Raw genomic sequence first — 14,064 nt, 5'->3', positions numbered from 1 at the left:
TGTTCCTCTTGACAGCACAAGGAAGAATAAAGAAAGGATGAAAATGAAACCTGTTCCCAATTAGTTATTTCTTTGCCAATTTGACATCGATTCTGCTCTGACAGTTTCTCAGAGTTGCTTGTCAAATCACTTTAAATCTGGCCACATAATTAGGAGGAGGTTTGTTTTCTTCTACTTGGTGTGGTTTTAGGAGCACATGGGCAGGAGATGTGGGGTCAGCAGTGCACTGTAGTAACCTCTCTGACCAGCTCAGAGGCCTGGGGGCTGGATACAGAGTCTGGCTTCCGTTCAAATAAAAGGGAGGGAACTCTTCCCTCTCAGTCTTCTCTCCATGCACCAACATCGTGGTGTGAGTCCTGCTCTTGATTTTCATTGGGTCCTCTGCCTTCAGATAAAGTCAATCTCTGGGTATTATCTTAGCGTATCTCTTTCAGTCATGCAGACGTGAGCTGTAGGGGGAAGTACAGTAACCCAACCAAGTAGCAGCTGGCAGTGCTTAGAAACATTGGCCCTGCTGACTGCGTGGGTCCCTCCTGGGTGGAAGAGCTGACAGTAGTTGACAGAAATGCCATGGTCCAAGCACATCATGGGGTCATAGATGAGGTCAGTCCATTAGCTTCTCTCATGTTCACAACATTCCCTTTACAGAGGAGAAAACTGAGACTCCGAGGAGTGGAGCCTGTGTCCAGACGTCTGCAGCAGCTATACCATCACACAACACACATGCATGTGCACACACACACACCTGTGGTGGTTCCTGTTATGTGTCCACTTGACCAGACTTCAAAGTGCCCAGATATTTGATCAAGCATTATTCTAGATATGTCCATGAGGGTATTCCTGAAAGAGATCAGTAAAGTAGTAGAGTGAGTAAATATGAATATCCTCCCTAATGTGGATGGGCCTCATCTAATCTGTTGATGGTTTAATTAGGACAAAATTCTGACCTTCCTTGAGTAAGAGAATTTCTCCCTGCTGGCCTTTGGGTTGAGACATCACCTCTGCAGCTCTTGAACTTGTCAGCCTCTATTATCAATGAGCCAAGTCTTTATTTTATATATGAGGGGGCCTTCAAAAAGTTCAAGGAAAGTGTGTTTTATGAATAAGCTATGCGTGGATTTTAAAAATTGTTGCATCTAAATAAGCACAGACTTTAATTCCAGTTTCCACAAACTTTTTGAAGTCTCTCCTTATATATAAGGAGATATATATACATCTCCTTGTGTTAGTTCAGACTCTCTGAAGAATCCTAATATACCATTAGTAAGCCACTGGCCATACCTCTAGCTTCCAAGTGGGGAGAGGCTGGAAAGAGGAGTGGAAAGGGGCTAAGGAGGCTGTGGGTGCTGGTGACAGAAGTGCCCAGGCGTCACACCTGGCCCAGCAGGGTGCATCCTAACAGGCCCCAACTGTCACAGGTATCCATGGGACTTCGGATTCTCCATAAGGATACCAGTAAATGTAAATCTCAAACCCTGGAGTTGACATGGGCTGAAGGCCAGCACCCAGAGGGTACTCAACAAACAAAAGCTTATTCTCTAAAGTGCAGACTCCTGTGTTCTGGAGGTCCTGTGAGCTCCAAGGCCCTCCTGAGTCCTCAAGCCCAGGAATCTTTCCACCCCTTATGCCTGGTGCAGGAGATGGAGAGAGTGATTCAGAACCTCCCCTAACCCTCATTCCTTCCTTCTTTATATCCCACACTAGTTATTTTTATGTTCCTAGAAAAGGTTCTGCCTTGCTGTTCTTCCATGCTGAGTCAGCAGAGAAGGCAGCTGTCTGGACCTCTGTGTGGAAGCTCATTCATCAGCTCCTTCTCCTGGGACTCTTCCAAGGATGGCTTCATGGAAACGTGCTCTTTGGACCAAACACTATTATCTCCTGGTGCAGAGTGTCTGGGACCATGGACAAGTGAGTATGTCAACAGACCCAGTACACTTTGGAGTTCTGTGGGGGAAGTGCTCCCACAAGCCTAGCAATTCACAGAGGCCTCGCGCTAAACAAAGGAGCATGGCCAGACCCAGGGACCAGACACCTCATATCCCAGACACTGCTCTTGCTGCACTGCCCCCCCCCCATGCACCGGACTGTCCAGCCCCCAACCCAGCTGTGAGTTAATGGAGGGGAGATAGAGGAGGAAGAGCACAAGCAAAAGGCCTGTGCCTAGTGTGGCCTGCTCACCCAGATGCACAGGTATGGTCCCAGCCCTCCCAGCCACCATCCACTAGCATGGGTCTGCCAAGCCCATCACTGAATATCTGAAATACAACCCCTTCACCAGGTGGTCATGACTTGGCAGGCCATGCAGGTCTGTTTCCACAGCTCCCCATGCATGCACCTGCTGGCTTGACCTCAACTCAGCCTCAAGAGAACTCAGGACACGAGTGTCTCCTGCTGACTTCCCAGTCATAGGAGGGACTGGGTTTCACACATCTTTCCTGTGCTCCCGTTTGAGTGACCCTCCCACAAACAATAAGTCATACCTGGGAGTTAACATCTGACCCATCAGCATCTCCTTTCTTGCCTCCCCTCCCATTCCCTCCTCACCTTCTCACCAGCAAGAAGTGCTTTTCCACCACCCCCTACCCAGCCCTTACTGACCCTGAGGGCAGACTGCTGTCTTTCCCATCCCTACATCTCCCTCCACAGGCCACAGGGCCACATTCGGCTCCTAGCTCACCTTCCTGCACCTTTCCTTGACTGCCTAAGTTCTTCAAGGCTCATACACATTCCCCATTCCGCATGGGCGAAGGCACATGGTTGCAAACGCTAAATGGGTTTTGGTTTTGCTGACTCCCAGTATTTGTCTCATGACTCTGCTTAATAAGCAGTAGTGTCAAATCTGTAGGAGGAGCCTGTCAGCCTGACTCCCCCAAACCTGAGTGCCCACAGATGCATGCCCCAGACTTCCTTCAGCTCCTGTCTCATAGGGGCTCAAATTTCTCAGGCTGACCCTGAGGAACATTTTCTTCCTGAGTAGCTTACAGTCCAACTTAATACTACCTGCAGGGCTGGTCCCAAGTGAATGGGGAATACAGACTCCAACTTAGCTCTCAGAGTGATGCTCTAATGGAGAAACCCAGGCCCTGTACTAGACAGGGGACGGTTCTGTCTGTGGAGCGAGAAATGGAGACATAAAGATAAGAGACATATGTGTGTGTGTGCATGTATATATATATATGCATAGGTGTGCATTCATGTCCATATATGTGTGCATGTGTGGATGTTCACGTATCTGTGGTGTACACGTGTGTGCATTTGCATGTGCATGCTTGTGTGTAGTGGGTCTGTGTTTGGTGTGTGTGTGTATGTGCTTGTGTGGTATACACATGTGTGTGTGAATTGTTTATGTATAAGTGCATGTATGTGGGTGCACATGTGGTATGTTCATGCTTTCTGGAGCCATATAGGAAGGCTATACTAGGTGAGGAGATAACTTCTCCTTACCACTTCCTGGAAACCATGGAATTGAAACTGTGATCGCGGAGTCTAAGGCCAAAGGGTACATCTGTATATAGACGAATGCAAAGCAGAAGTGGGGCCCAGCCTGGCGGTGCAGTCAGTAGCACCGTGAACTACAGAGCTGGAAGCCACATGGCCAATCTTGGCTCCATTTGCCTGATACCTGCCAGGCACACATCCAGAACTGGAGAGCTGAGGGAAGGGGCTTGTGACGAGACCCTGTCGAGGGTGCTCCTCCCTCTTTTCTCTATCTTTCTCTCTCTCTCTCCCCTCTCTCATGCATGCCTGCACTCACTATCATGAATAAAATCATTTAAACAGAGCAGAAGAGGCACCGATGTTCTTGGAATCGCCATTTATTAGCGTGTTGCTTTGGATAGTTACTTAGTGTCCCTAAGCCTCCATTTTCTCATCTGTAAAATGGGAATAAGCCCATGAACCTCACACGGTAGTGCAGAGGGTTAGGTTAGAAGCTGGATGTAAAGAATCTGGGAAGTCCCTGGGATTCAGGGGTCTTAGTCCTCCGGAGCCTGACTCTATGGCCATGGCCCATGAGGAAAGGGAGAGGTAAATGCCCAAGTCATCATCCCTCCAGAGGGGACAAATACGGAAATGCGGTTGAGGAAAATGCCCCATCCAGAGAATGAGAGGGCCCTGCCAGGCAGCTGCTGCTCTGGGGAACTGTAATGCAGTGTTATTATGGAGAGTGCATAAGTGGTTGCTGGTGTAATTAAGATGGATGGAACTAATAATCCTGCAGGGCCCAATTCCGAGCCACATTACCAGGCACTGACGAGTTCTTATGCACTTTACTTCAATGAGCACCAAGACCCTTCACAGGAAAGGGAGGAAGATGTGGTTCTCGAACCAGCGATCCCGGATCAAAATCGGTAGAGGGGCTTAGATCAAAGCCCAAGGGACCTCGTGGAACCACAGTGCTGGAAAAGTTGGCTTCAGCAGTTCCCTCTGCAGAAGAGAACAATTGATTCATTCTTCATTCTCCCCCTCAGACACAGTGCTCCAGTCACCCACAGGACTCTGTTGAATGGTCGCCCTATACCTCTGATAGGAAATAAGAGCCTACAAAAAAAGAAACTGAGGTTGCCAGGGGACAGGGAGCCTGACCAACATTACTGAGCTCATCAAAGTCAGAATCAAAACTCAGAGGAAGGGACCCACTCAGGGCCAGGGTCAGCCTGCCTCCACTGCAGTCTGTCCTATAGCACAGCCAGACTCCATCCCATCACTGCTTGAGGAGCTCAGGGGCCCAGGAGCTCTCCAACACTTCTTGCTACAGTAACTGTAAAAATGCCGACTGCTGGCCTCAATGCAGTGGTTACTGTTGGCCAGGCACCATGCTTGGCTCTCTACATAAACTACTTTAAATGATTCCCACTATAGCCCCATCATTATTCCTAGTGGGTAAATGACCTGCCAAAGCCTTGTGGCTGGAAGGAAAACCAGTGTGCTGAGACTCTGCGTGAATCTCAGGCCCTGGAGCATGCAATTGTAGCTACCGTACAGAGCAGGATCTCCTGGTATCAGAAAGCTGTCCTTATAGGGACCAGCAGTTAACGTAATGGCTATGTCACTGAACTCCCATGTAGTTGACTGCGGTTCAAGTCCTGGACCTGATGGCTTAAACTCATGCCAGGTGCGTGTGTGTTCCCAAGATCCTGAGAGAAGAATGGAGGGGAAGGGATTGCAGCATGGCCATCCCCCCTGGTGGGTGATTTCTCACTTTCTGTCTCTCTGTCTCTCTCTGTCTTCTGGGGAGCGCACGTGCCCTGTGAGGTGAGCGTGAGCTGCCTGTTAACAAAAACCCCAAAAAAAAAAAAAAAAAAAAAAAAAACGAAAGAAAGAAAGCTGTCCTTATAAAGATGGGTGAACCAAAATCTTCCTGTCAGAGAACCATGTTCCATGAAGGCCAAGGGTTTACCCTCTCCTTGCCTCTGTCCACTTTGGGACCCACTGTACCCCCAGGTCAGGGCCAAGTTCATTTACTTATTTCTTCCATGAGAAAGAGGTGCAAAGAGAGAGAAGTACCTTCATCAGGGTCTTCATGCCTCCATCCACCCCAGCCTCAGCCAGCCTGGATCATGGGCATGCACATCTATACCCAACATGTACAGGATGTCACAGGACATGAACTGAGGACTTTTCCATGTGGGTCTAATTGTGTTACTGCTGCACCTCGGCCTGGCCCTCCTTCCCTTCTTGAGAGATCCCTTGGTCTTCAGTGGGCCTCATTGTCTTGGTAGCTGCATCAGTAGGAGAATCAGGGCAGGATTCTGCCTGGACCTCACACGGCCCCACACCTCCAAGCCTTCCCTCTCTGTGGTAGGTGTGCAGGAAGCCTTGGCCTTGAGGGCAGACTTCTGGCTCAATACCTTTCTCTTCTAGTTTCTAGTCAGGCAGCTGGAACAAAATAGCATAATCTCTCTAGGTCTTGGTTTTCCATCTTTGAAATGACTGCCATACTCACCTATTGGGAAGAAATGGCCATGAGGTACATGAAGCTTGACTATGTCCATTCCCAACTCTTACTACCCATTCTGGAGTATGCAAAGGACTGAGGCAGCTGGGTATGTGTGGAGAGAAGGCCCTACTCCAAGGGACTGGCCTCATTGCCATAATCCACCTGGAGCTGAAGTCATAGATGAAATGCCAAGAGAGGAAGAAAGCAGGAAGGAAGGAAAAGTTATGCAGCAGATGTTTGGGCCCGAGGGTCTGTATGAATTGATGGGGCCTCCTGGCTGCAGGAGACTTCACTGATGGTTGGCCTAGCATAGGGCCTGGAAACTCTGCACAGCCTTGAGGAAGGACTATGAAATAGCTAGGCTCCCATGACACCCTGCCCCCCCCCCACCTCCCTTCCTCTGGGCCATGACTCATAATGTTCCTGGCATCTAAAGTCTTCCCTTTGGTCCCAGCCTAGTCCCAGGGGCACGCCAAGCCCTCGGCAGCCAGCCTTATTCATGACACTGGGACCAGGAACTTCCAGACACAACTGGCAGTCCTCACTGGGTATTGAGAGTCTCCCAGAGCCTTAAATACCCTCTAGACTTCCTGCCTAGAGTCACCAAATACTCCTGGGACAGTAGGGTGCCTTAAAGATCCATGTGGGGCCTCACAGACAGCCAGGCTCAGAACAGGTTCTAATGGTCTCCCCTCAAGGTTCCCAACTGTGCAACCCTGGCAAGTTTCTTAGCCTCTCAGCCTTGCTTTCTACACAGTAACAGCTAGTACCTGAGCTCATGGTGCAATGGGCCCTGATAGACAGAGGCACCAGGCCTCTTTCCTATCCCAGCTGTCCAGCTACAGAGTTCTGTGAGAGGGACTGTGACTGATGTGACTGACTACTCCCAAGGTTTCATCGGGTTTCCTGAGCACATGACGATTTTCTATGCTAGAGCTTTGTGTAGGTTCAAAGCCTTTTTAAAGTTCTATAAATGATATATGATAATAAAGATTAGTGAGCCAGGAAAATAAAATTATTCCTCCAAAGCATGGATATTTGGGTCAGAGGTTTGGGGTTTTATCTGCTGTTTCATCCCTGTTTGCCTGCAGAAGGGACTTCCACCTGCCTTGTACACATCACTGTCCTTGCCACTCACATGAGGACCTCTTGCTTCCCTTGCAGGCTGGGTAGGGAGTCCTTTGTGCTGGTTGCTAGACTGCTGCTTCTCCTTGGGGAGGGTCCTCTGCAGAATCTCTCTCTTAGAGGTTAAGGAAGGCCCTGTGACCTAGATCTGCTCATGATTTATGAGTCAGGGTGACATCTATCTCTCCCAGCCAGAGCCTGTAAGTGCCCAAGTAAGACACTCCTCTGTTCTCTTCTGTCCTTAGCATAGTTGTCTGCAATGACCAACAGAGGGGCTGCTCCATCTTCTAGTTTCCTTTGATGAGTGACTTAGGTGTACAGAGACCCCTGGCAACCGATGTAGATAAGTAACACAAACGACAAAGTTTTGTTAGCCCGTTTTCCATTGCTATAACTGAATACATAGACTGGGTAACTCATAAAGAATGGAGTTCTAGGGGCTGAGATGTTCAAGGTTGACAGGCCAGCAACTGCTGATGGCCTTCATGCTGGAAGATACCATGGCAGAGGGCAGCATGTGGTGAGAGAGAGAAAGCATGCTAGCTTGGGTCTTTCTTCCTCTTCCTACAGAGGCCACTAATACCATCATGGGGCCCCACCCCCAAGACCTTATAATTACCTCCCAAAGGCTCCACGTCTTACTACCATTACCATGGGTGATTTCAACTTGGGTTGAGGAGGAGACAAACATTCAAACCATAGCAAAAATCCTAATTTTTATTGGTCACTAAGCTTTAGGAGTGTTTGCTACCAGAGTCTGACCTTGCCTATCCCAACTGATAGAATAATTGTAAAGATCTGATGTGCTCATGTGGATAAAGGACCTGGCACAGAGAAGGTTCTAAAATGATAGCTATATACTCTCAAAGCTTAACATTCAGAGGACAAGGCCCCTGTGCCATAGCAAGAAAGTCAAATACTCAGCAGAAAGGATGTACACTCATGCACACTGAGAGGCAAGCGATGGAGGGCAGTTTCATTTTGTTTTGTTTCCAAAAAGTAGCCGTCGCTCAGAAGGTAGTGTGAACTCACAGGCTTTAGGAGTAGATTCTGGAGGAGTGAGAGGAGGCATGGAGACCCATGGAGTGAGAGTAGATGCCCATGGCTTGGTAGACTTCTTCACCTCTTGTTAGGAACCTCCCATCAATAAATACAGCCCACAGCTCAACTGTATTCTTGGATGCAGCTGAGGGTAAGAATGGAGCTGAGTGGGGAGGCTTGAGGGGGAGCACGGGAGATAAGGAGCAGGACCTGGAAGGCAGCACAACCCACAGGTCAGTCCACCACCCAGGAAGGGAGGGAAGAACTGAGCCAACAATTCAGACCTAACGACGACTGATTCTTCCTGAGCATCTCCTGACGGTCAGAACTATGTTATGTGATCCTTATTCACTACTGTTCACATTTTTTAAGAATTATTTATTTAATTTCATTTATCATTACTATTTAATTTTACCAACAAGAGAGAGAGAAAAAGAAAGGGGAAGTGAGAAAGCAATCCACCAGGTCTGGAACTTGAACCGCAATTGGCCATGTGAGAGTCCAGCACCTTAACCACCATGCCATCTGCCGGCCCATACTGTCCACTTTCTAATCTTTCTAGCAAGTTAGCAGTCATTCCTCCTAGGACTGACAAAAGACTCTACATGCCATCCTCTCCACAGAGCTTCTGGCAAGCTGTGTATATACAATAAATACCATTTCACAGACACATGGGGAACCTGGGAGCCTGGAAAAGCTCACCCAGCTCCTGTCAGCTTGGACTTCTCCTCAGTCATGAGGCCCTTCCTTGGGCACCAAAGAAATCTCCACCTGTACCCAGCCTGTAGCAGCCCTGCTGGCACAGCCTTAAAGCTAAATAGGTCTCAAAAAAAAATTTTTTTTTTTTATTATCATCATAATCTTCTTTATATTACATTGGATTACATATAACTTTACAGTGTATTACATTGTTTTTTCAAAAGGGAATGCCACGCATGTCAGTCAGTACAGAGACATTAATCTCCCCACTTCACCATTCCATATCTTTTCTGTTTTCCCCAATCATTATTTTTATTATTCTAATTATTTTTATAAAACAGTCATGTTGATGATGACATGTATAGTATTCTCAACTGGATTGGTCTGAGAAGTATTTCATGATGGGCAAAGTATTTTTACAAGCAAAACGAAAAAAAATTTTAAAAAAGCTCCATAGGTCTCCATGTGCTCCGGCCCCAGGGGAGTCAATTTCCAACGTCCTTCTGAATTGAGTGTTTAAATGACTTTCCCAGACACAAGTGTCAATAGCAGTCAGCTCTCATGATCTGTGCTGGGTAAGAAGAACATCTGCATGTACACTCAATGGCGTGTGTGTGTGTGTGTGTGTGTGTGTGTTTATGTTTGTGTTTGTGCCGAGGTGCTGCTTCATGGCTGTGCAGCTCTCAACAGGAGGACGACCAGGTCCTACTGCCTGGGACTTCTATTTTCTAATGATGCCAGGAGGCTCCTGATTAAGTACCCCCTTATAGCTGATCTACCCTTTATATCCGGCACACTGGTCTCTAGCAGGCAGCTTGGTGGTGGTGTCTGCGCTTTGACCACCATCCCTAGCACATAACACACACTTCATGAGGCTGTTTTAACTATTGGGTCTAACTGCCTTCAGGTCCTTTCCAAGAGAAGAGAAAGGATTTAACTGGAGTTGAGACTACATTATGCTACATACTTTACAAATCCTCTCAAAATCCTCAGAAATGGCACTTTGATTATCTCTGTTTTACAGATGAGGAAACTGAGGCTCAGATGCATAAAGAAACTGCACAGTAAGGAAATCCAGAACAAGATTTCAAACGCAGTCTCATCTCAGCAAGATTGACCATGCAAACATTTACCCCTCGCTTGTCCCACAAGGAGGGAGAGTCAGGGTCAATTCCATCTGTTTTTTTGCTCCACCTCCCTTGCTTCTCTAATGAAAGTGATGGAAGTGGCCGCAGGGTCCACTCGACTGGGGAAAGCGAGAAGGGCCTTTGGTCTTCTATGTGGTTAATAGGCTTTATGACATCAGAACCCTCTTAGAGACTCGGAATGTCTCCACACACAAATACCCAGGACTGGAGCATACAGGTAGCAGCAGGATCACCACCACTTTGGTCTCCTCACCAGGTGGAGCCATGAAATTCTCTTTGTAGAGCAACCTCAGCTCTCTGCACCCTGGACCTCCACCACCATCAATAAGGCTGAGCCCCTTCCCCTATGGAAAAGCAAGCCCTTGTGTTGTGCTCTCTGCAGAGCCTGTGTCCCCAGAACCTCCTGCTTCATAAAGGGCACACTCCCAGGGATCTGCTCCAAGATGTCTGGAGCCTTAACTAGAAATACTCAAATCGCTTAGAGGCTGGAATCATCTGGATGCTTCTTTACTCACAGGTTGGTAACTGAGCTGGGATGACTGAAAGATTGGACTCGCTGGCATTGTCACCCAGAACACCACTCGTGGCCTCTTCATGTGCCTGGCTCAGGCTCCTCCCAGCCCAGCTGAATCCCAAAGAGAGTTATCCAGAGAGATGGTTTTCTACCAGGACAGGGGAAGCTGTGGGACTGCTCTAACCTACCCCTGGAAATCACAATCACTTCTACCACACCCTGTAGATTATAAGCAATCACTAAGGCCAGCCCAAGTCAAAACGAGGAGAAGAGGATTCTACCTCTTGTTGGGAGAATTACAAGTTCTCACTGCAGAAGAGTATGGTGTGTGGGAGATAGCTTCCACTTTCTTTAGGAAAACACACCTGCCTTACCCTGGAATGGAAAAGTGCAATCAGTAAGATTCAGAACCAAGCCTTTCTACCTGTGTGACAGCTCTCCTGAAGGCTGCGCTATCTTTCCCCACATAAGGAGCACTACATAGCATCTTGCTTGCCCAGGTAGAGGGATGGCCCCAACTGGACCAGGAATTTCCAGGCCCTCTGCAGAGTCACTGGTCCTGAGAAATGTGTGTTGGAAGGCCAAAACTTCATTCTTCCCAGACAAGGAGAACACCTTTAGCAGAGAAGGACATCAGCAAGCCTAGGCAGGGAGCCCCCTTGTCCCTCAAAGATGCTCAACATTCCAGCCTTTGCCCATGAGCTCCTGGCCTGAAGCATCTGTCAAAACAGCCTTATCTAGAGAAGAGAAAGGATCCTCTCTTCCCCAGCTATAGTCATGGCCCTGTGCAAACACCAAAAGACCAGGGGCATCCCAGGAGAAGGTAGAGACACACCATGGCTAAGGGTGCTCTATCTCTGCTCCTACTTCTCCAGCTCCCAAATGGGTACTGGAGCCTGGTTCTATCAAGACCACCTTTGACCAGCATACATGTAGTTATGGTTTCTGCCATGAGCACCTGAGAGTTCAGACCTGTCTGCATCACTTCTGGGGAGGCCTGTCCTATTGTACAAGGAGCTAAATGAGAAGAGCCTGCTATAAGGAACAAAGAGGGGAGAAAAGCAAGTTGGCCTCGTATCTCCACTGGAGATTGCAAGTGACTGCAGAATCACTGAAGATGTTCTGCTGTGGCCTGTATCTGAATAAGCGGAGCCAGTGCCCTTCTTGTCAGGGCAGTGGTCAGTACAGAGTCTCATAAAAGCAGTCTAGAAAGCCCTGACTCTCAGCAAGGGGCCAGAACCCCCTGCTTCCAAAACAGGGGAGAAGCTGAAAAAATGGTGTGGGGCAGTAGTGACTATACTCAACTCCACAGAGGGGACCAGGCATCTCAGGTCAGCTGCATGAACTGCACTTGCAGTCTCATGGAGGGCATCCCGAGACTGCCCACACTGCTAGTGGCAGGGGGGGCGGCCATAAGAGCAGGGACCTCACAAAAAGGAGATGACTCAAGAATGTCATTGTGAGCCATACCCTATTTGACTAAAACATTACCAATATCCTTCTGTGTTTTGTTTTCCAAAGTTAAGGATTTTTGTCATGAGTTGTCGACAGGTCCATATACCTACTAGTTGAACAGAATCCTAACCTGTTTCCTGGCTTTAAATCTTAGGCAAAGTTCTCTTAACATTTTTTTTTTAATTTTGATTTATTAAAGCAAAAGCTGTCTTTCTTGAAATTAAAAAATACTTCAAAATACCTATCTAATAACCACAGTAAGCTATATAGCCTTGGCTAGGTACTACTTTATTGTACATTCATTCTACTCACAGAGTTTCATGCCTAAAGTCAAACATGTTCACAGATATGTATATATCAGCTGAACTTGCTATTGAAAGTAGTTAGATTAATTAATATATTTTGTGAATCAATAAAATTGGGGGGGGGGAGTGGAAAGCAAAAACAGACACCAGAGACAGTATTGGAGGAGGCTAGGAAATGGCAGAGGGTGATAAATAGTGGGGGAGAAAAATATTTAGTTGAAACAAGAAGTAGAAAATTGTTTGTTAACAAGAACATGTATGATTAAGCCATTATACAGTGTATTCTGGATGAAAAATTGCATTTTCTATGCTGTGATGATGTTCAGTGCATGAATGTAAAATAAATAAATATTTTTTTTAAAAAAGAAGCCTGCTCTATTTTTCTGTTTAAATTAAAAATAAAAAAAAAGAAGCAAGCTGATAAGGTCTGGGGAAATTATGTGTTACACTTGATTATTTTTTAAGTGTTTTTATTCCATGACTTTCTAGATAGAAAAAAGTACCTTTGACAGAGTCTCATCATGCTGCAGTTCCCACCTCCAGCCCTCTAGCCAGCCAGGATTACAGGCACACACATGTCTGGCATGTTTCAGGTTACCCAAGGAGTTGAGTCCCAGTCTCACATGCGGCTCCAGTATTGAAGAGCAATGCACTACCACCTGCGCCACCACAACTGGCCAAATTACACTTGATTATATTGTTATTTTATTTTATTTTTTATTTTATTTTATTTTTTCAAAAAGAGATTTTTGCTATAGGGCATGTGAGCTTGTCAGAGAGATAGAGACGGAGAGACAGAAAGCAAGAAATCACCCCCTAGGGGATGACCACACCACAATCCCTACTCCTCCATTCTCCTCTTGAGATCTTGGGCACGCATGCACACACACCCATCGTGAGTTTTAAGCTTCCAGGTCTGGGACTTGAACCACAGTCGACTCCATGGAAGTCCAACAAAGTAACCATCACACCATCTGCTGGTCCCTATATTGAAATTTTAAATCAGTAATACAAAGTGTGTCACAAGTTGGCACACAATGAATTGCCTAATGAAAAACACAAACATAACCTGTGATGGAAATCAAAGAACGTGGAAATCACTGCAGGCAGAAGCTTGCATAGGCTTCACGGATGCAGGAGCTGAGTTCAGTGACCATAAAATGGAGAGAACTTAAAAGAGGGAGTGAGTGTGAGTGGTGGGCACTGATCTGGAGGGGCACAATTTCTTGGCCTCAGCTGCTCCTCGTCAAGAAGCAGATGGACTACACTGCTTCCTATTCAAGGCCACACCCAGATCCTACTTTGCCTGGTTCTTCAGGAGCAGCAGGGAGATGGCCAGGAGCTCTTTGTCTGAGAGACCTCTGGGTACAACCCTGACTGTAGAGTAAATGTGTCTTCCGAACAGCAGGTGCGATTAGGGGAGTACCCTATAGATCCTTGACCTTGCCTCCTGGAACACCAACAAAACATAATTTCAACCTTTCCCAGAAGCATCATCTCACTTTAAATTCCTTCCAATTCCAGTCAAAATTCTTTTGATGGTCATTAAAATTACATGAGTGACTTCATGCAATTTTAATGTTCTCTACCAACAAATTCTGCAGAAGAAATCCCCCCAGGCATCCCCATTGATCATTCTAAGTAGATACAACAAAGCATTTCAAGACACAAGTTTTAGCAAGAAAGAAAATGAAATGAATATTTCATTTATTATGGGTTATCTGGTGATGACTTTTTTGTAATTTTTTTCATTAAAAAAAAAGCAAACAACTAAATTCAGCCTCTTACAATGATGTTGACCAACCAGATGCCAACTCTTGGCTTTATCATACACTCTTT

Source organism: Tupaia chinensis, unplaced genomic scaffold (assembly GCF_000334495.1).
Source record: "Tupaia chinensis unplaced genomic scaffold, TupChi_1.0 Scaffold000386_1, whole genome shotgun sequence".
NCBI classification, from domain to species: Eukaryota; Metazoa; Chordata; class Mammalia; order Scandentia; family Tupaiidae; genus Tupaia; species Tupaia belangeri.
This window is presented reverse-complemented; position numbering follows the sequence as displayed.